The 23,997-nt window shown below is 43.4% G+C and overlaps 1 protein-coding gene across 3 annotated transcripts in view; it reads right to left on the minus strand.

Moving 5' to 3' along the window:
• Nucleotides 1-23,997, minus strand: part of GRID1 (glutamate ionotropic receptor delta type subunit 1) — a 906,582-nt gene that overhangs the window by 692,459 nt on the left and 190,126 nt on the right. The gene's annotated exons all lie outside the window — the stretch shown is intronic.

Raw genomic sequence — 23,997 nt, forward strand, 5'->3', positions numbered from 1 at the left:
GCCTACACTGAGGGAAGCTGAGAGGGCATTCTCAGTGGTGGCCCCTCAATTATGGAATAATCTCCCTGACAAAGCCATTTTTATGTTTTTTAATTTTGTATTTTGATTTTTAATGTTTTAATGTTTTGTAAATGGCCCAGAGAGCTTCGGCTATGGGGCAGTATCAAAATATAATAAATAATAAATAAAATAAAAATAAACAGAGAACTCCTTCAAATAGAGGACAGTCCTCTGGCAGCTCTGCAAATAGAAGAGCGTCCTCAGTAAAAGAGGACACATGGCCACCCTAATTCAAGCACATATTCTAGGGAGCAATTCCAAGCATGATGGGCAGCAAGAGAAAAAGGGCAAAATCATTGGGAGACAGTTAAACAGCTAAGGTCGGTCTAGTTGGATGGGTGACAATCATCGGCAGAGATTTATTGGGATATAACAGCAAAAAGATAAAGCACAGCAATGTCATGGTGGCCTCTGAAGGCAAAGATGAACTTGTGCTGGATCCTGGAGTAGACAGGAAGCCAGCGTAGGAATTCAATGAAGGGCAACATGTGCTAATATTTAGCGGATGTTGTTGTATTTGGCGTTTTTCTGTATTGCATTATATTGCATGTATAAATGTATTTTTATATTCATTTCTTTGTGGTCTTCTCTGTTTTTGATGCATTGCTTCATATTGCTAAACAACACAGGGAAAACAATTGCACAGCTAGTGTGTTCTGAAACCACTGATATTTTAATAGCAATAGGTCTTCTTGGAGGAACTTAGAGTCCTTGTCTGAAAAAAAATCTGAAATAAATGTTATGGACAGTCTGTCATGTATTTATATTTCAAAATGTGGGTATTATTTGATACGTTGCCATTACTTTCTGCTATACTCATTTTCTGGAGATAAATTTACGTTTATTATCTTATTTATCATTCCTGTTTTGTTTTGAGCACAGCAAGATACTTCAGAAGTCTCAAGAAATGACTGAAATGTGTCTGACACCAAACGGGGTGCCTGCCAATCAAAGGTCATGGTGAACTTGGAAAGGTAATTTTTAACTTGATTGTTTAGCATCAAGGGAGAATGTAAGATTACTAAAAGCGAAGATGGCACTGGGCAGAAGAACCACAGTTGCCTTTAGCATCCGACCCTTAGAAGCACAAAATATTGCCATTTTGTACTAGGCTTTACAGCCCTGACATTTTCCCATTACCAACTGGAGCACAGTTTCCTGTTGATCTGACCTCTTGCGCTAGACTGCATCCAGTAATCCACTGTTAATATACTGCTGAAGCTGGACCCAAACTCATCATAACAGATGATATATATCCTCATGTTAATATACTGCTGAAGCTGGACCCAAACCCATCATAACAGATGATATATATCCTCATGTGGACATCAACAGCAGCTAATGAACACTGCAAGAGCAGAACACGATAGGCGAATTGATAGAAAGTCAAGTCATCTGAATTCTTTAGCGCAGTTGCCAACATCTCTTAGCAGCTGTTTTATCTCTATTCTTGCATGCTAACCTTTTGAGAACTGCAAGGCAGGGAAATACTAACAGGCTGCAAAAAGGTGTCTTTGAATAGGGAAGGAACACTTCCAGGAAATCACAGGCCATTATCTACATTACACACATTTTCATTTTATGCCGGTTTAAAAGTCACGGCCTCCCCCAATGAATCCAATTCGGCGGGTGCTGAGAATTCTGTGAGATACTCTGCCTTCTCTTCACAGTACTACAATTTCCAGTGTTCCCAGAGTTAAGAGGATGACTGTTAAATCACTGAGTCTGTAGTGGTGATATGCCCTTGGTGGTTAGATTTTCCCCCCCATGTACCTCAAACTATTTATTATAAAATGCAATAGACACATGCTTTTTATTTTCTCACACTATGGCTGCATTCAGACGTCATGTTCTCAGATCCTCCAAAACTAAGCTCAGCATTCTGATCCTCTATCAAGCTGATTAATCTGTTTCCCACAGGGGCCAACCAGATACCCCAATGGGAAGCCCATAAGTGGGTCATGAAGGCAGTAAACCTCTCTGACCCTTGTTCCCCAACAACTGGTAATTCAGAGAAATGCTGGCTCTCATCCTGGAGATGGTGTAGCAGTCACTGATTGCCATATCCTCCATAAATTTCTCTAATCCCCTTTTAATAAGAACTGTAATAAGCATGTTTATTAGCACATGCTACCACCATGGCCTAATGTACACCTACAGCCCTTTTGGAAGGAGGAGGGGTGGTTGTGAGTTTTCCCACTTCTGAGATTGGCACTCACAGGGCACATACCACCAATGTTTCCCGCAATTAAAGGAGAGCCATTGCGGGAGGATGTGTGCCTTATTATGGTGGTTCCAAATATGTATTTATTTATTTATTTAAAACATCTATATCCCGTCCAATATCAATAAGATCTCAGGGCGGTGTACAGATAAAAGCATACAGTATAAAACAGTAAATATACACAGCTAAAAACAAATTAAACCATAAACCAAGTTAAAACGATATATAATTTAAAAGCAGTAAAACTATTAAAACAGTTAAAACAATGTTCCTAGTGAATTCATCAACCATTAAAAGCTTTGTTAAAAAGTCATGTTTTCACTTGGTGCCGGAATAAAATAAGCGTTGGCGCCAGTTGGGCCTCCAAGGGGAGGGCATTCCACAGTTGGGGTGCCACAACAGAGAAAGCCCTCTCCCTTGTCTCAACATAGCGAGTGTGTTGTGCTGGTGGGATGCAGAGAAGGGCTCCTCCAACAGATCTCAAGTCTCAGGCAGGCATATATAAGGGGAGGCGCTCCCTTAAGTATCGAAGTCCCAAGCCGTTTAGGGCTTTAAACGTCATTACCAACATCTTGAATTCTGACCGAAACCATATAGGCAGCCAGTGCAGTTCTTTTAAGTCCGGTGTTATGTGGTCTTTGTAAGATGTATCCGCCAGCAGTCTAGCTGCTGCATTTTGCACTAGCTGCAACTTCTGAGTCGTCTTCAAGGGCAGCCCCACGTAGAGTGCATTGCAGTAGTCTAATTGGGAAGTTACCAGTGCATGCACTCCTGTGGCTAGGTTGTCCCTGTCCAAGAAAGGCCGTAGCTGGCGGATCAGCCAAAGCTGACCCCAAATACTCCATGCCACGGACTCCACCTGGGCCTCCAGTGACAAAGATGGATCTAGGAGTACTCCCAAACTATGCACCTGCTCCTTCAGAGGAAGCGCCACCTCATCCAGAACAGGTCGCTTACCCAATTCCCGGACTCGGGAACCACCAATCCACAGAGCGTCTGTCTTATCAGGATTCAGCTTCAGTTTATTGGACCTCATCCAGCCCATTACAGCCTCCAGGCACTGGTCCAGCACCTTCACAGCCCCAGCTGACTCTGACGATAAGGAGAAGTAGAGCTGAGCATCATCAGCATACTGATGGCACCCAACCCCAAAACCCACTTCAGCAGAAGTGGGCAGGGATAGGCAGATGACTACGGGGCATGGAATTTTTTTTTTAATAACTCCTGAAAGATGCACTCCAGTGCAGATACACAGCAACACAAGGGGGATAGGTACTGTGTCGAAACTGCACTCCTTTGCAGTTTTTTTAACAACAACAGCAACAACCACTTGGTGATGAAACACGCTGATGCCAATGCATATGCCCATGGGTTCATCTACACCAAGAAGGATATTCCACTATGAAAGCAGTATGAAAGCGGTATATAAAAGGCAGGAGCCACAATACTGCTGTATAGTGGTATTGAAGTGCACTGACAACTGTTGGGGCCCATGACACATCTACACCAAGCAGGATATAACACTATGAAAGCAGTATGTGTCAATGGGCCCCAACAGTTATCAGTGCATTTCAATACTGCTATAAAGCAGTAGTGTGGCTCCTGCCTTTTATATACCACTTTCATAGTGGAATACCCTGCTTGGTGTAGATGAGTCCCATGACAGCAGGTTGGCTGTTCACTGAGCCAGGAGCTCACGCTGGACAGCAACAACTTTGCGAAAGGGTGGTCACACCAGCCACAGACTTCGGGACTGTAACGAGAGAGCTGAAAAAACATGACAAAAGTAGTCAATGATATTCCTGAATAACTGAGGGGTCAATCCGAGATCACAGTGGGATCAGCTGTGTGTCATGTGGCCCGGTAGGGCCAACTTCAATTTTATCCTGGAATAAGAGGCTGGTGTAGACATGGCCCACGTGAGGAATTTCCATCCATTATCTTATAACTTCAAGTATTCTAGGGCAGCCTTCCCCAACATGGTGCCCTCCAGATGTTTTGGATGACAGTTCCCAGGATTTCTGACCATTAGCTATGTCGGTTGGGGGCCCTTGGGAGCATTGGGAGGGTACCAGGTTGACGGAGGCAGTTCTAAGGTAACTGGATTGTTGCCATAAAAGCTGATAACATGGAGAATGATGCGGTAACTGAATTTGGGAAATGAAATCTTTATTGCTAAAAGCGATAAGCCCTCACAATTTGACAGAATTAGAAAGATAAGATACAAGTAAGAAGATGAGCTAATGTAAACACAATAACAAAAGTGAGTTTAAAATAAAATAAGAATGGTAAACAAAAATACGAGAATATAAAAATGTGGACACATTAGCATAAGTTAAGAGCTCCCCTATGGGGTACTAGACCAACGAGTTTGTGCAAGCCACTCAGGATAGGTAGCAATCTATTTGATTATTTATATAACAGTAACAACTTCATAAAATTTTGGCATGAAGTCAACATTATCTGTTGCGATGCCCTAGACAAAAATTTGCGATCCCCTAGACAAAAATTTCTTGATTACATTCTTCGTTATCTTTCTGACCGATCTTCCTTTGAGCAAATCTGTATATTGCTGGCTGGCAATAAGGTATTTATTACTGATGTGGTTGCAAAATTTGCCTTAGCTGCAAGTAAGTTGAGAGCCAGGCACCAAGACTCCCAACAAATTTCGTAATGGAGAGATGGAGATTTCGTTCTTGTGTATGTACTGATCTAGTTCCCCACTTGCAAGTTCTTAATGTACGTTAATGTGATTTTTATATTTTTATTCCATTTGCATTCATTATTTTTATTTTACTTTAAATTATCAATTTTTAACTTATTTATTTTAGCTTATCTTTTTACTTTTTATTATGTTGAATTGTGATGGCTTATCGCTTTTAGCAAAAAAAAAAGATTTCATTGGAAAGTCAACCAAGACAAGTAATCCGCTGAAAGAAAAGAGACAAAGCATGGGTCCTCTATTGTATTTAAATAACGTCTTTGTGTCACTGTATTTATTTATTTATTTATTTATTTATTTATTACACTTATATACCGCTCCCATAACCAGGGCTCTCTGGGCGGTTTACAGAAATTCTAAAATTGAGATAAAAACAAGTATACAAAATTTAAAACTCTAAAACACAGAACATACACACATAAAGCATTAAAAACCGTTAAAAAAACTAAACATGTGGGTGATTAAGATGTGCCGCCATATGCTTGGGCAAAGAGGAAAGTCTTAACCTGGCGCCGGAAAGATAGCAGCGTTGGTGCCAGGCGAGCCTCGTCAGGGAGATCATTCCATAGTCTGGGGGCCACCAACGAAAAGGCCCTATCCCTCGTTGCCACACTCCGAGCCTCTCTCGGAGTAGGCACCCGGAGGAGGACCTTAGATGTTGAATGTAGTGTAGTTTTGTTTTCCTAAACTATACATCACTGATCTTACAGGCATATCTCACCACTTCAGTAGATTTTCTTTTTCATTCCAGACTTTCAACTGCAATTAAAAAAAATTCTGAATGGCCCTCTAAATGTCCAACTTCCCTCAGAACCCCAACTGTCCAATCCCATCTCAGAAAACCCTCCAATAATATTGAAGTTCTGCAATCTCCCTGGCCAATAGGAATGGTATGTTTGAATCCCTTCTTCATTCCCAATAATCAACATATAACCTCTAACACATCCTATATTTCTTCATCTTCACAGTTTACATTTCGGTAAAGAAGTGTGTGTGTATGTGTGTGTGTGTGTGTGTGTATACACACACACACACACACACACACACACACTCCTCATCTGTTTATCTCTTCTATAACCCAGCATTCTGCATCGGATGTTTGCACTTCTTTATGTCCATTTTCTCCTTGTAGTAGTATTGCCCACGTCTCTGCATTAAGATACTCCTAGGCCTAATTAATGCACTACTCAGCTGTGGTTTAATTGCTCTCACTATACTGGTAAACACAGTGTTTACAATTAGTACAGGCAATAATTAAGTCTGATTTGTTAAACACATAGCTGGATGTGCTTGGTGAAAAGAGGGTGTTTTTTAAAAAGAAAGGGAAAAAAATCAGAGGGTGGTTATTGGAAGCCTGACACGTGGCACCGGAACATGACTTTACGTGTGTGCCAAGTTCTCCATTCCAGATGCTCAGAGCGATAGTTACTTGAACACAGTGGTTGGGAACATACTTTTTAAACCTTAGGGAAAGCTGTGCTTTGCTATTCCAATTAATCAAATTCTGACTCCTTTTTATTGTTTCATCTCTGTTTGGGCATGTGTGTGAGGTCATTTGTATTAGTTGAGCAATGAATTCAAGTTGTAGCAAAGCCCAGGGGGCTGTCCAAAAGTGGGAAAAGCCCTGTGGTGGCTACGAATTTGTGCTGCGTCAATTCGACGATGCAGGTGCAACTTCACAGCCACGGTGGGGTTTTCCTGTGAAGCTGTGGTTTGAAAAAGTCAGGGATTTACCCCAACTTTTTCAATTGGAGCAACATCAATACAGCGCTTCTGCCATCTGCCATTGCTCCAGGGCCAATCCAGGGGAGATGCCTGGTGGAAGGTCACCTTCCACCAAGAAGAGCACAGCGGCGGCTCCGGTACCATGATGGCCACCCAGAAACCCCAAGTCGGGATTTCCCAATGCCACCACAAGAGAGGGAAAGTGTGAAGTTTCAGTGGGAGGCAGCACCAACCCGGTGCCATGAAGACAGCCCCCAGTATTACCTCAATCAGCTGTTGCAGGGGTAGGGATTCATTTTTGTCCTGAGGGCCAAACTGGCCCCAGGCAGGAACACTGGTGGCCACATGCTCTCCCCTCACATTTTCATGCTTAGATACATACTTTATGCACACAGCATTCTCTCACATCTCTCCCTTTCACACCCTGAGGTTCCCCATCCCTACCTTAGTGTTTTAAAGATTTGAACACTTTGGGCAGAAAGTGTTTTTATACTGATACCTTAAGTACTTCATATACATATTTTGTCATTGCCTCTGAAGAAGAGACCTGTAGCTCTAAATATGTTGGAGTTTAATAATAATAATAATAATAATAATAATAATAATAATAATAATAATAATAATAATAATAATAATAATTTCTTGCCAGCCTCTCCATTTTGATCGAGGCGGGGGAACAACAATAAACGATAAAATACATAATTCTTCAAAATACACTTCAGAGGTTGCTTCTTCTCTTTGTGCTTCTAACAGCAGACACATAAACAACAGGTGTGACTTCTCCATGTGGGACAAGTTATTTTGGCTGAAATTCTCTGTGGAGAGCCCTTACTGGAGGAGATACTTTGGGGCTGAGAGAAACCCTAGATTGCCAAGATAGGTACATTTTTGGTTGCTCTTTGGACTTAGATGGTGTCTCCCAGCCAAAACAAACTTTCAGAGCTGGCCTGACAGAGATGTTTTGTGATGCAAATATGACATTCTCTACACTGTCCTGGGGATAACCACCAGCAGTAATTGCTGAAGATGTGGATCCTTGGGGACACACCTCACACAGCGCATGTGGGCTTCTAAAGACTAAGTGGACGGAAAGTGGGAGGTGAAAAGAAAGAGAGAGAGAATCCTTGTGAAGGCATTTGGCATTCTTGGGCAGAGGGCAGGTTAATGGAGGTAGCGAAAGACACAAAGTTCCCACTACCACCACCACCACCACCACTGCCTCAGACATCTGCCCAAAGGCCCACGGCTAGTGGTGCCCCTGGTGCCTAGATCTACCAACTCCTATACTGACTCAGGCAGGATCTATTTTTAATGTTCAACGTTTTAATCTTTGTAAACTGCCCAGAGAGCTTCGGCTATGGGGTGGTTATAAATGTAATAAAAATAATAATAATACACTACTGCTTTAAAATTATTTATAACAGTAGTGACAACAGTTGGGGCCCAGGACACTCCATATACAATTTTTAAACCGTTTTCAAAGTGTCATATCCTGCTTGGTGTAGATCTGGCCTCAGTCTCTGACCCACCGTGTTTCATCTCTGGCCCACCTTGGCTTTACCTCAGTTCTGTACCCAACCTCAGGGCCTAAGGATAACTGAAAACAGCTGGTAACCCTGACCATCTGCCCTTACTTCACCACAGGATGTTTCTGTATACAGACACTCTACCTTGTTCAGAGACAGTGTATCACATGCCACACAGCTGAGCTATTGGCTTCTGTCAAATTGCCCCCTTGCTAGTAACAAGATATACATCAGGTACACATCACTGCAGTAAATCTTTCAAAAATGGCATAGTTTTCCCCTCCCTGAGAAAGGAGCAGCAGCATGGCTCCTTCACATTACACAATACCAAAAAAATATCCCACATACACTTTTATAGTGAGAGGGAAATGCCAGGCCCTCCTCTGTGGGTATACTTTGTATTATGTTCTGATTACCTATGGAAAAATATCCCAAATTAGGGATGGAGTGAAATGGCTGCACCCCTCCAATTCAGCACCCCATTTGCAGATGGTGAATAGGGCCAGCCATTTTAGGAACTAAAATTCAATTTCTGAATTGGGGGCAGGAGTGTTACCATAGTAATGAGGGAGGAGCTCCTTACCCACTTTCTTCTTCTTCTTTTAAAGACACCAGCTTGGCCAAGAAGGATGCTAGCATGTCCATGCTCACATTATTCCAGAATGCCTCTGGGAAGGCAGGGCTTTTAAAAGGTTAAAGGGGGAGGGGGAAGCAGTGGTGTAGTGAAGCCAGGGCTCACAGAGACACAGCCCTGGCACTATCAGCAGGGACACAGATGTCATCTGCTTGCCAGAGGAGGGCCAGAATCTGTTCTCAATCATCCCAGAGTGCAGGTCATGGAATAATGGGCTCAAATTACAGGAAGCCAGATTCCAGCTGAACATCAGGAAAACCTTCCTGACAGTTAGAGCAGTACGACAATGGAACTAGTTACCTAGGGAGGTTGTGCGCTCTCCCACACTAGAGGCATTCAAGAGAAGCTGGACAACCGTCTGTCAGGGATGCTCTAAGGTGGATTCCTGCATTGAGCAGGGGGTTGGACTTGATGGCCTTATAGGCCCCTTCCAACTCTACTATTCTAGGATTCTATGAATCTTCCTTATTCCCTCTGAGCTTAACTGCAATCTTCACAGTAGCTGTGAGGAAACAAATTATGCCGGCAACAGTTTATTCATTAGCTGTACTTTTTAAACCACCCAATAACCAAAGTTCTCTGGGTGGTGTTCATTAGGGAACAATACACTGTTCTCTGTTTTAATGCAAAATATGTCGTGGGGCCTAGCTCTTGAATGGGCAATTAAGTGTTACAAAAGACCTGCTCCTGCTGAGGATGAAAACTGCTAGAACTGATTTGTCGGTATTGATCAGCAGAGTTGCCTGCATTGTTGGACTCTACTTGGGGGCACGATCTATGGGGGGCTGACATGTTGAGTGCCTGCCCTTCAAAATTTACCACCCACTACTGGGAGAAAGGGAAGGAGCCACCCTTGCTGCCCTGATATGCCCTCTCCTGAGAGGCATGATGGTTTTGAGCAGCTCCTCTTTTGGCCCATTTCAGGATTTACCTATAACACCCTCCCCAAAAGTGGGTAAATCCTGAAATGAGGTGAGAGGAGTTCAACCCTTCATATAACATGTAGGTCACAGATTTTGTTTAGTGTATTTGCCAAATGCCAAAAAAACCAGAGCAGCAAGAAGCTCATGCCAGTCATCCCTGATGTATGGAAACTTGAGTGTAGGTGGATGTCACATGACCTGGATGGTGACACATCATGTAAGTTATGGCTCGACACAGAGGAAGTGGTGATTGGCATGAGAAACAATATGTCGCCTCCACCTGGAACACAAATCTGAGAGAAACACAGTTCTGTGTATGTGTTCCATGTAGGTGCCATCTCACAGGAAAGGGACTTCATGGATTCACTTGATACTTTGTGTGCAGGCTTAGCGTCCCCATAATCTGCCCCCATAATCTGTCACCTGCGAGGATGTGCTGTTGCTAGGATGGGAAATACATGGACCTCCAGATGTTGTTTGACTGCAACTCTCATCATCCCTCACCATTGGCTATTCTGGCTAGGGATGATGGGAGTTGCAGTCCAACATCATCTTGAGGGCCACATATTCCCCACTCCCATGCTGGTAGCAAAGGGAAGTACCAAGATAGACATTGATAAAATGCTTAGGACATAGCACTTCCATCAATCCCAGAGGTGGGACAAAATAGGAAAATGGATCAGATTCAAAACAACAGTCTCTTATCTTCATTCATACAAGAGATGCAGACCACATGTGGCTACCCAATTTTAGCCATACATGCTATTGGAGTGAACATCTGTTGGTGGCAGCTTAAGACCAATAGCCTAATCAGGAAATTCCAGGAGCCATTCCTTTCAAACTTGACTTAGGTGCCTGAGAGAAATCTACTGGGGCATTCCTTGTCCCAAAACGTACACAGGCTGGCAGGAACCAGAGTGCCCTGAAGGAAAAAGTAAGACTTGTGTGGAACCAGAAATGGAACCAATGTGCCCTAAAGACAGAAGTGGAGAAGATGAGGCCAAGGCAGATGACACCATGAGATCTTGAAGAGACCAACAACCACCTCAGGTTAGCGAAGGTTGGTCAAAAGCATAAAGAAACATATCCCAAAAGGGGGGGGGGAATACATGGAAGAAAAGGCAAAGGCATGCAATGCCGTATGCTTCTATTAAGAAATGAGAACAATGCGGACTGAATTGGCATAGTAATGAATTCTGCAGAAGATCAGAATTCAAGGGGAGTTGGGAACTTCAAGACTACATGTCGAGGACTTGCAGACTGCTAAGTAGGAGTTATATATACTTTTTAAAAGCCTACTGTTACATATACCATTAGTGCTGTCAATCTCTGTGTCTTGAGGTTGCACACTTATAACTACATGGCCTTGTTATGTTATCCCTAATGTACATAATGGGCTTTAAATGTCATTTCCTGAAATATCTGTGGCAGGCAATAAAAAAAACACCCTACCACCCCTCATCTCCTGATAAGGAGGGATTGGTGCTTCCCTACTTATTAAAGAGAGCAAGGAGAGTTTTCTTTTTAAAGATCAATGAACTATCAGTCTCGTGAAGGCATTACGCCAATTTCCAATGTTCGGACTGTAAGAAGGAAGGGAAGGAAAGGAACCTCTCATGCAAGCACTGAGTCATTACTGACTCTTGGAGGAACACCAGCTTTCGCTGACGTTTACTTGGCAGGCCTTATAGCGGGGTGGTTTGCCGTTGCCTTCCCTGGCCGTTATTACCTTTCTCTCAGCTAACTGGGTACTCATTTTACTGACCTCGGGAGGATGGAAGGCTGAGTCGACTCGAGCCAGCTGCCTGAAACCAGCTTCCGCTGGGATTGAATTCAGGCCATGGGGAGAGTTTCAGCTGCAGAAACTGCTGCTTTACCGCTCTGCGCCACATGAGGCTCATTGGACTGTAAGAACTATTGCTTATTTAACTAAAAAGACACCAACTTCGTACAAGAGGGAGATATCAGCAGACTTGGGGGAATGCCCAGGTTTGTAGACATACGCAAAAAAATAGTTAAGGATAATATCATAAGGTAGGAGGGGGGCTCCAAAAACCAGTTCAACGGGGACTGTGCATGCCAAGTGGGCATGGAATGCTGACTGATTGTTGGGGGATGGAATGGAAAACCAGAAGGGAGGGAGAATGGAATGGATGGAATGCTGAACAATAGGACTTCACGCTGCAACATTTTGTTGCAGATCAGTGATATCCCTTATGTTTATTCTCCCTTGTTTCCCAAAGCACATCTGTGTTAAGTATACAAGAAGAAATTGTAATTTAAAATATATATGGGGCAATACCAGCACCCATAATGGGCAATACCAGCACTAAACCTAAATCTTCAGGTTTTAACAGCATGACACAAGGAAACAAAGATGGAGTTCATGCAGCAACAGGTGGAAGACATGAGGATGGAAAGGGGATGGAAAGAGCACTAAAACTGGCTGTGGGCTGCCCAGCCGTTGAGAGGAGAGCATATATTTAAAGTGAGCTCACATAAAAATGCTGGAGAAATATGAAACGGATAAAAATGTCTTCAGATTTCTATGAATTCAATCCATGGATTCCACAGCAGATTGGTATTTTCCAAGTTGCTCAAATTCCATGCACCATTTTTTTAAAACAAAAAACTTTCTAGAATTGAATGCAAACTCAGTCTTAAGAAATCATGGAAGTTACTGGAAAATGTGCTAATATATATGCCTTTTATATATAAAAAAAGAACACACACAAACATTATGCACAATTCTGATCTGTCTTCACCCCTTGCTGCTTAACACTTTTTTTGAGTGTGCTCTGCTCACTGATTGTATCCTGAGCTAAGAAAAATATGCAAAATGTTACTTGCCAGTGAAAGTTACGTAAATTGTGGCAGACTTTTTGTTGTACCTTTCCAAAAAGGGAAGGGGGAAATCCAGTTTTCGCAATGAGTAGACAACAAAGATTCCTGATAATCTGTGAAACACACACAGGATGAATTAAACAAAATCCGTACATGCCTAGCATCACCTCCTCTCTTGGCCTGGTCAAGATGAAGTTGGGGTTTATGTAAATCTACTAGGGTGGCCATGTGTCCACTTTTACAGAGGGCTGTCTTGGAGGAGAAGGCTACCAATGGCTACTAGTCCTGATGGCGATGTGCTACCTCCAGTACCAGAGGCAGCAAGCCTATGTACACAACTTTATTTATTTATTACATATTTATACTGCCCAACAGCCAAGGCTCTTTGGGCAGTTCACAATTAAAACTGTAATATACAAAGGTAAATTTAAAACCTAAAAAAAAAAAATACAAATAACATATAAACCCAGAAAAAGTTACATTCCAGGGAAAGCTTCTCTAAAAAGATGTATTTTCGGGAGGCATTTAAAAGATGTTATACTTTCCGCCTCCTGAATTGCATGACGGAGGGTATTCCATAGGGTGGGTGCCGCTATGGAGAAGGCCTGCCATGGAGGTGCTTCACGATGACACTCTGTTTGTCTTGCAATGACGAGCAGGACCTCCTCTGATTATCATAAATGTTGTCTGGGTGTGTATAAGGGAAGGCGGTCTGCTAGGTATCCTGGTCCTGTTTAGGGCTTTGTAGGATAATACCATACCCTTGTATAAGGCTCGTTAGCGAACAGGCAGCCAGTGCAGTTCTTTTAACACTGGTTTTATGTGGGCAGAGCTACGTGTTGCTGAGGAACATGGGCAGGAGGATGCTCTTGCACTTATATCCCGCTTGTGGGTCCCTAGTCAACAGCTGGCTGTCCGTTGTGTGAACATATGCTGGACTAGCTGGACTTTTGGTCTGATCCAGCATGACTCTTCTTATCTGCCTTGAATCTCCCATCAATCAACTTCATGAGATGACTGCAGGTTCTAGTATTATAGGAGAGGGAGAAAAATGCTTCCCTATCCACATTCTCCTGCCTACTCACCATCCCGGTTCAGCCATGCAGTATACAACTGTGATCCCCTTTCCTGCAGGACATTCTGAATACACCCGCATTGGGTGTATTCAGCTTTACAGACCATTAAGGCCACCTTTTCCATAAGCCAGTAGTGAATGCAGGGCTAGAAGCTTTCCTCCCGAGGTGGTAAACTTTCTATTTGCAGAGCATTGATTTCTCCAGAAGAGCCTTTAAAAGTATCATCCCCCACCTGTTGCCTGGAAAAGTAGTCTACTCTACCACTTTAGCAGGACTCTGCCACCTGCAGTTCTGTCCCAATGTGTGGCTAGGTGGATGATCAAGGGAAACGTTACTAGGTGATGCAACCTAAGTGCTCTGTGTGGGTTTGAAATCAGCCTTCTCTTGCTCACGGCAAGGAATGTGCATTCCTAGATGAATGGAGCAAAGTCACCTTTAAATACACTTCGGGCTCATGTTCCTTTTTGCTTGTGTTACACTGCTTCCTATCCTTTTGGTCCCCCTTAAAAGCTCTCCCCACGAACAGGAACTTTTCTCCAGGGCTTCCATAAACAAAGCCACATTTATCCGTCTTCGGTGAAGGAGAAAGACTGAGGAAGGTGACTCAGCAACCACTCGCCTGTTGGGTACAGAGAGCTGTGTCACTGCTCCTAATTAAGAGAGAAGGGCCTCCATCCATACGGCATCGTCTATATCCGCTAGAGTGTTTTGCTGATCCGGTGGGCAAATAAACTACAATTGTAAGTCAACGGGAGCAGGGGCATGGAGGAGATGGGGAATTATAGAAAGGAGACAGTGACACACTGAAAAACAAAAGAATCACCTTCAAGCAAGAAAGGGCAATAGCAGCTATAGATGTCAACCTTGGGAAGATGCATGAAGATTATGGCAACTGTTTGCTGCCACTAAGCCTGGGGAAGAAATCTGCAGTCCTGCCCTCTGACCTCTATTATTTAACTGTATTGACCTGCATAATTGGGACAACACTAAATTAAGCCCCAGTAAGAGCTGAAGCTCACATTCGCAGACAGAAATATACTAAATTAATTCAAAGCTTGGGCTAATGGGAAATCAATAGCAGTGCCTGCGTGCGCCATCTGGCCCTCGAAGAAGACATGCTCCCTTCAATTAAAAAGCTGTTCATATTTGCAATGATTAAAAGAAGGTCAAAAGCAATGCAGATGAATGTTCTGGGGGCAGGAAAAGGAATGTAAGCCCAGGCCTGGGACAAAGACATCACCCGGAAAATTAACTGGCGGAGAAGGGAAAGTCCGGCACAGCATCGAAGAGATATAATCAAGACGCAGATTACTACTGGGCTGGCTCTGAATGGTTCATGAAGCACAACGGCTGGTCTTGGATGAGGAATTAGAAGGAGCTTTGCCCCTCCTTTGGGTCTTTCCTTCCCCCAAAACTCACACTAACACCAGGCCTGCTTGCTCTCACAGGTGAGTAGAAAGGCACAGTGATGTATTTATGACCATGGTTATACCCTTAACTGGACGCATGCTGTTGAGCCAAATTGAAATGTAGCCACAAAACGGGGGGGGGGGGCTGCTTACCCAAACAGGGCACAACAGCGATTGTACTGGGAGAACTGCCCATTACCATGCCTGCCTGACACAGGGCTGCTGCCCAAAACAGCATCCCTTGGTCAAGTTCTTCCCCTCTCTCCTCTAATGTAGAGGATCACTTACCCTATAATGGTGAGGTGCAGAACCTCTTTCATCCCAAGAGCTGAATTCCATTTTAGAAAAACTCAAGGGTTTGTGTGAACAATACAGTGGTGGCCAGGACTGTCGCCTCCACACTTTGCCCGCTCTGCATTTTTGCCAGACATCTAGCTAGGACTCTGCAGAGAGGGAGGGAAGGCAGCTAGGGAGGGCTGGGGATTGCTCGTATCCCACTTCCCCAGTCCCCTCCCCACCCCACCCCACCCACAGAAACACCCCCTTTCCCTCCTCTCCAAGGTTGCTTCTGCAAGCTGGTGTGGTTCTCTCTACACCAGTTGTGAGGGAGAAGGGGAGTGGATGGGAGCTCAGACTCCTGAATCCAAGGTCAGAACATTGTCTCTGAGCTTGGATCCAGAAATCCAAACTATCATATGTCCCCACCCCTTCCCAACACTGTCTTGGGGCCATAGGATTGCTTCCCCCACCCCCCAGAAACAGATTAAAATGTATACTTACATATACAAAAAAAAATCCTAATTTAAAATGTTTAAAATAGTTTTAAATGTTTTATACAATACAAACAAATAATTTATATTACAGTTGTGCTATATTACCCGATCTGTTAATAAACATAACCCTACTTGATCAATATGAGAGATTGATTTGAGTCCTTACTTTCTAGTCCTCTGCTGCTCCACAGGATAAGATTAAGCCCTTTGGGAAGTAGCAGCTAGTTTTACTCAAACTGTAGGACATCTGGTAGTCAGTGACCTCTCTGGTTCACAGAGAACCTTGCCTGGATTCCAGCCAGTCGGGCTATGGAAGTCCCCCCCCCCATTAAAATTAATTATGACTCACACCAATCTGTAATACAGGTCATAAAGTAACCCAGTCAAGTTTGAGGATTTTAATGAAAGAAGGTACCAGAAGAATTTTGAATTTACTTCAACACAATATTTCTTTCTCTCTCCTTTCCTTTCCTTTAGATTATAAGCCTATGCGGCAGGGTCTTGCTATTTACTGCTTTACTCTGTACAGCACCATGTACACTGATGGTGCTATATAAATAAATAAATAATAATAATAATAATAATAATAATAATAATAAATGTTTTGTACGTGCCCATTCTATTTAATACAACCTTTAATCCCACAAGTTGATTTTAGCCAGTTCTACAACAGCAACTCCAGATTCCTCTGACCTTCGAGCTCAGTGCGCTCCAAAATCTTGTTTTGATTTTCAGAGTTAATCCCTGCTTTGAGCTGGAGTAGCAAGGGCAGATCCTTTTAAACATGGGATGACATGCACACAAATATTACAAATGCTTTGGCCGCTGCTGAATTGGGGAAGTCCCTGTTCAAACACTTGTTGGCTCCTGGATGATCTTTTTGACTATCCTCTGTTCAAGGTCTGGATGTTACCAATGGCACAGGGCCAATTCACCAGTTAGGTCACCACTTCCATTAGGAGCATCAAAGTCAACTGGAGATGACTCAACTGCACAGCAAGTGTCATCCTATATCAATCTTTTCCCTGCACTGCAAAGATCATATGGATACTTATCAGTGCTGGCTCCAGGCTTTTGAGGGCCCTTTGGCAAGGCACCCTCAATGGGTCCCCTCCCTCAGTGAGTCTACCTTCCCACCATTATTGTCACCAGCTGCTGTTGCTCCTCAACCTCTTTCTCATCTTTGCTATCATCTTCTAACTTCACAGGTGGAGACCCAGGCCGTAGCTAGACCTAAGGTTTATCCCAGGATTGTCCTGGGGTCAAACCTGTTCATCTAAGTGCCGCACAGGGCATCCAGCACTCAGGCAGGGACGAACCCGGGATGATCCTGGGATAAACCTTAGGTCTAGCTAAGGCCCCAGTGAGCAAGTAGGCAGTGGGTTTGCTGCCTCTCCATCTCTGCCACCTCACTACTACTGTAGTTTATTCCAGACTAAGAGGCAGGTTGAACAAGCAGGTTGAGGAGGAGGAGAAAATCCAGGGAGCTCTGTTCAGTGGCCCCATGTCGGGTTGTGGGTCCTCAGCAGGTGCCCAATCATGCCTACCCTTGTCATCATCCTGATGATGAAACCTGGGGAAAAGGCTGTAGCTCAGTAGCAGAGCACATACTTTTTATTGCAGGAAGTCCTGGTTCAATATCCACATCTCCAGGTAGGACTGGGTAAGACCACTGTCAGTCACTGTAGACAATACTGAGATAGATGACCAAAGGGCTGATTCTTAAAAACTTAAGAAAAGCCCAGCTGAATCAGACCATGGGTCCATCTAATCCAGCATTCTGTTCACAACCCATTGCTCATGGGAAACCCTCAAGCAGGGAATGTGGAATAACACCCTTCTGCCCATGTTCCCCAGGAATTTATCTAGTCCCCCTTTAAAGCCATCCAAATTGGTGGCCATCACTACATCTTAGGATAGTGAATTCCATAATCTGTCTATGCACTGTGTTTAGAAGTACTTCTTTTTATCTGATTGGATTCTCCCACCAATCAGCTTCATGGGATGACCTCAGGTTCCAGTATTATGAGAGGAAGAAAAATGTCTCCCTGTCCACATTCTCCACACCAGGCATAATTTTGTGCACCTCTATCATGTCTCCACTTACTCATCTTTTTTTCAAAGCTAAACAATCACAGCTGTTGTAACCTTCCTTCATAGGGGAGTTGCTCCACCCCATTGATCATTTTAGGTTCCCTCTCCTGCACTTTTTCCAGCTTTTCCGTGTGTTTTTAGGTGCAGTGACCAGAACTGTACATAGTATTCTAAGTGTGTTCACACCATAGAGTTATAGAAGGGCAGTATGATAGTGGCAATTTTATTTATCTAGCCAGTGTGGTGTAGTGGCTAGAGTGTCGGACTGGGAATTGGGAGATCCGGGTTCTAGTCCCCACTCGGCCATGGAAACCCACTGGGTGACTTGGGGCCAGTCACAGACTCTCAGCCCAACCCACCTCACAGAGTTGTTGTGAGATAAAATGGAGAGGAGAAGGATTATGTACGCTGCCTTGGGTTCCTTGCAGGAAAAAAAGGTGGGCTATAAATGCAATAATAATAAATAAATTCTCAGTTCCTTTCCTAATTATGCGTATAGAGTTTGACTTCTTTACAACGGCCGCACACTGGGTTGACATTTTCAATGAACTGTCCACCACAACCCCCAAAACTCTCCCTTGGTCAGTCACTGTCAGCTAAGATCCCCTCAGCTTACACATGATGTTGGAATTTTATGTCCCAACATGCATCACTTTACACTTGCTTACATTGAACCACATTTGCCATTTTGATGCCCATTCTCCAGCTTGGAGAGATTCTTCTGGGGCTCCTCACAATCCCTCAGGGTACAGCAGCTTCCTATGTTCCAATGTTCACTCCTTAATAATCCATTATGAAACCAGCAGATAGTAGACATAATACCTGAACTCTTGGTAATTGAAAAAAGGGTCGCTCCACGCATGTAAGCGCATTGGTCAACAACTCAACACTTTATTAACTGCAGCTAAAGGTGTGAACTACCTCCACACAGAGAAGTAGTGCGATTTTAGGAGACAAACCTGAGGTGTCTGATGTGTTACAATTTTTCAAACCAGACACTAAAAAGGGCACTTCTTTGCCTCCGAACCACCTGTGATTGGGCCCATTTGGATGGCAAGTGTCGCTTCTGGACGGTGGGCTCCTAGCACTAGCAATCAGAAGGCCACTGTGCAGTCATTCCATCTTGTGCTCTTGAATGGATTTTCCGCAGTAAGAAAAAAGACGGTAGCGGTCGGAAAACATGGAAGGATTACAAGTGGAAGATGACGACACCTTCCCTCCATCCCCCACCCATAAAATTCCAAAAATGAGGGTGGTACAATAAAAGCCTCTGGAAACACCCCTAATGAGAGGGTCAGGAGGGGGAAGCTCTGAGTGGCACATCATATGGTGTTGAGTTCAGGCTGATTCCTGGTCTTCATGGTCAAGACCCTCATTTATACCCATGGGTGGTTCTTTGGAGATAAAACCTTCTCTGTCCCCTAAGGGCTAGTGCTGCCCCAGTCCTCTGAGGTGGGCTCATAAACCAGACTGACTTGGTCCTGAAATTACAGTATACCTTACAGGGCCTATTCAGACAACACACTAAGCCATGGTTAGGCCACTAACCCTATTGCAGCAAATGGTTAATGAGTGTGTTTAAACTATGGTTATTTAGCCACCATGGTTAGCAATGGTTCACATGAAATGCTAAGTCATGGCCCACATGACACGCTAAGCCATAATGTGTTGTTCTAAATGCTTAAAAGGCTTAGTGTGTCATCTGAACAGGGTTATGTCACCATTTAAAATATCTCTGACTTGTAATGTGCTCCAAAGAGAAGCATTTGAGAAATGGCCTGGAATCTGTCCCATCTCACTCTGTGCCCATCTTAACAGCGTAGCAGATGCATCACATCTAATTTCCACTTGCTTCCTATTTTTGGCATGGTCTTTCTTTCCTTTTTTTTTTAAGTAGAAAGAACTAGTCTCAGACATGATTCCTCTGTGCCTGGGAGTAAGGGCACTGCAGATTATAAGAAAGGAAGCCGCATATTTTTCACTTCAAAGCTACATCCTTTTGTCGCCTTAAATTCTGTTTTTAGGAGGAGAATACCTTCAGGTTTTTCTCCCCCCCCCCTCCCTTTTTTTTTCCTTTTAAAGTGTGTGGCTGATGTGGATAGATAGATAATTCCTAACACAGTACATGTCTATTTCACCCACTGATCTCAAAATACATTACAAAGATGATTGAGTGTCTTACAGTAGGTGTGCCGTATTGATTTCACTTGCTATTACTGTGTCCAGGATGACAGCAGGAGAACGAAGACAAGAGTCTGATCAAATCATTGTCACCCCATCTTTCCTTTTCTCTTCCCACCCCCCAACAAGGATTGGTATTGTGTTGCTCCTTGTCTATTTACTGATTCTGATCCTCTCTTGGCACAGACACACAAACACAAATGTAGGCAAGGGACAAAGACTTTACTTTCTGTTATTATAATTTCTGCACTTAATAACAGGGTGTGTAGGGTGCATTTTACAGGGTTTCTCCAATCTCTGAACATTTGGATAGTTTGTTGTGGTTTCGGCCAAGGCATCAGCCTGGTGCCCTCTAGGTATTTGGACTTCAATTCCCATCATCCCCAGCCAGCATGATAAATGCCCAGGAATCCAAAACATCCAAAACATCTGGAGGGTACCACACTGGGAAAGACTGGACTAATCCATGTGTAAGAATCAGGGAAGGATGAACCAGTCCTGTTCCTGGTTCTTGTCACTTTCGCACATGTTCACCCAAAAATCCATTCTGTCCTATTTCCACACTAACCTGCTCTTTAAAAAAAATCCACACAGAAAAATATATTTAAATATGTATTTCTAAAAGGTGTTTCTGTAAAAATATGCATTTGAAAATGTATTTCTTGATATGGTTTTTGACCGAAGAACAGCGCTGGAACTTTTGGGAAGTGCGAAAGCCAGTGGACAAGTAAGTTTCAATGCACAAATTAGTCTGAATGGTATGGATGAGGTCAGCTTCTATCAGAATTCACAAACAACAAATCCTCACCACTTTTAGTTGTCTACACATCAAATTAATTGTCTAGGTGAGTCATATTAACAAGACTCACTTTATCACTTTTTACCTATGAACAGAAAAAGAAAAAGGATGAGTAGCTCACATCTGCTTCAGACTGTGACATTGGACTCAAAGGGCTCACTGACACTGCGATTTGCGAGCTTCAGGTGACTTTTATAGTTCATTTTATAGCTCATGGACATGCAAGCTCAAGAAAATTCCGACACTAAAAGTGGTTTAAGTCCCCAGGGAACTCTGGGAATTGTAGGCACTGCTGCCTAGGGAGCAGAGGGGTTGTGAGTATAGAAATTGCTAACAAAATGATCAGCACTTGACACAATTTCCAGTTGCACACAATACAAAGGCTGTCATAGTAGATGAGAGAAAACACACCAGCTCCCATTTCAGGAAGCTCTTGTTCTCTTTTTCCTTCAGTAGTGGAAGTCTCAAAATCTAAAAGACATGGTCTGGGTTCTCAGAATTGTTAACAAACTCACTAAAGCTACTTCAAGCCCACCATTCTCACATGGGGAACATTCCTTTTAAATTGAACTCCCATACGTTGAGAACAGAGGTCTGCATCGCATGTTTTAGACACGGAAAACACTTCTGTATAGAAAAAAGCAAGGAAACTGTGTACAAGTTGTTAATCATGATGGTGACACATTACATGCAACCAGCATGTTAAGCATATGGCGGTGATGCAGGCAATGCACTTCCGCATCTGCGCTGGGCTTCATACGAACTTTCAGGCATAATCCAGAATCTGGACTGCTAAACCTCTGAAGGACAGAGGCCTGAGAAACCATCTCAGTTCTTCCCTGTGTCCTGTGGTGACATCTAAGGGTTTATCTACATCAGGGATGGGCCATTTCCGGGGCTTGGGGAGCTGCACTGGGGGGCTCAGAAACCTGCAAGGCCTTCCCTTTCCTCCCATCACCACTGGAAAAGGCTGCCGCTACTGAAACCCCAGCAAGTCTTTGGGGAAACAAAGTGTGTGGAGAGCACACACCCTATTTCCCAGCAGTATTACACTCCAAAAAGCCCATCAAATGGCCTGTTTGGTGGGCTGTCTGGAGCTCCATTTTGCAGAGAGGAAGAAAGAAAGAAGAGCCGTGACTAACTTATATCCCATTTATTTCAATGGGTCCACTCTATGTAGGACTAACAGTGGATACAACCCCACAAAGAGCTTCATCCCACGTACCTGCTTCCCTCGGATTATCCCCGTAGCGCTAAGCTTTCGACGTTGTTGTTGTTTTGCTACCGGGCGACAGCAATCCTTTGCATACCAGGAAGTGAGTTTAAGGGGGGAAATGTAAAAAAAAAAAAACATTAAAAAAAATCAATGGATGACCCAATTCAATTCAAATTTGGTATGCTTAAAGCTCCCCCAATATCTATTACTGTGCCAATTTTGGTGTCTTTATCTTTAAAGTTTACGCAGATGTAAGCACTTTTTTAAAATCCTGCTCCTGAGCCCCAGCAGCAGCTCGGAAGATATGCTCAAAAAGTAGGGGCTAAATACAGCAATTATTTTGGCTTTATAGCACAATTAAGGCAGGCTGCATGGGAGTACTTCACAATCAAAGCAGATTATACGGTGGAAAACTTCCGAGTTCTTTGCATGCAACTTGCGATTGCACAGTATAACGCTGGTGTGATAAAGCTCAAAGGGGGGAGTTGTTGCCTTCATGCTGTGCTTGTAGGCTTTCCCAAGGCCCTTGGCTGACCATGATTGGGACCAGCATGCTGGACTACATGGATCATGGAAGTCCGATCCAGCAGAGCTCTTATGTTAGGAGATATGCATGACTGTTCTGCTATGCTTTTCCATCTAAACAAAGGCTGCTAGATGCACAATTCTACAATGTAAACTTTCTCCTATAATAGAGGTGGGCTATATGTGGCCCAGGGACTGCATCTGCCCCCTCCTTCATCCCCCAAATTATAGATAGATAGATAGATAGATAGATAGATAGATAGATAGATAGATAGATAGATATAGAATATTATTTATTTATTTATTTTATTATTTTTTCAGTGCAATGCGGGGAGGTGTGGCCTGGGGGGAGCTGTCTGTGTGGTGAAAATGGCCCCTGGACCTCCAGAGGATGCCCTGCCCTGTAACACTGATTTGTCAAGCCCTTTCCCTTCTTCCGAAAGCACCATTTCCTGTTTTGACTGAAGACATCCTTGGCCAAGTTCTTCTCTCCTGTAGTGCCATCAGGCTTCATCCAAGCTATCGAAGAGATGAAGAGCATCTCTTTGGTTTAAAGCTTTAATCTCATCTTCCTAAAGTGCTTCTGACACCCTTTGCTTGGCGACTCTCTCGACACATAAATATTTGTGGCAAGAAACCCATTTTGACAGCTATAAATAAATCCCAGATTAATGATTCTGAAAACTGCTCCAGGAAAAGACACCCTGCCTTTAGAGCATTTTGCAACAAATGTGTCACACAGCCTTCCAAAATTCTCACCCTGTGCCTTATGATTTCGACACAATAACTACAGGATTATGTGTGCCCCCTTGAATAAGATGATCCTCTTTTTGTGCTGCCTAAACCAATAAGTGCTTCCTTGCTGCCATTACAACCTTTTCTCATATTCCTTAGTCATTAGGCAAAAGACAAAAGCTGTACTGATTTGTGTGATGCTATGCATGCTGTATACTAAGTGAAGCAAAGCGAAGACCCCAATCCGACCCAGAGGAAATATTGGGGTGGGGGAAGGGATATATTAATGGCAACTTTCTGCACTTCCAATATGCCAACTTCAATCCCTGAAAACCTAATCATTTTTGAAGCTGAGCAATGCACCAAAACACATGCTGGGCTCACAGACTTGCAGGGATGAATACAGATGGGAGGCATTTTGACGTTTAATGTTCACCTCACACTGACCTCATGGAATTTCCCTCTTTGGGATTGTTAATCCCTGGGAAGGAAAGAGAAAATGCAGTAGGATCTGACGTGAACAAATGTATT

The sequence above is a fragment of the Elgaria multicarinata genome, chromosome 8 (genome assembly GCF_023053635.1).
Source record: "Elgaria multicarinata webbii isolate HBS135686 ecotype San Diego chromosome 8, rElgMul1.1.pri, whole genome shotgun sequence".
NCBI lineage: Eukaryota > Metazoa > Chordata > Lepidosauria > Squamata > Anguidae > Elgaria > Elgaria multicarinata.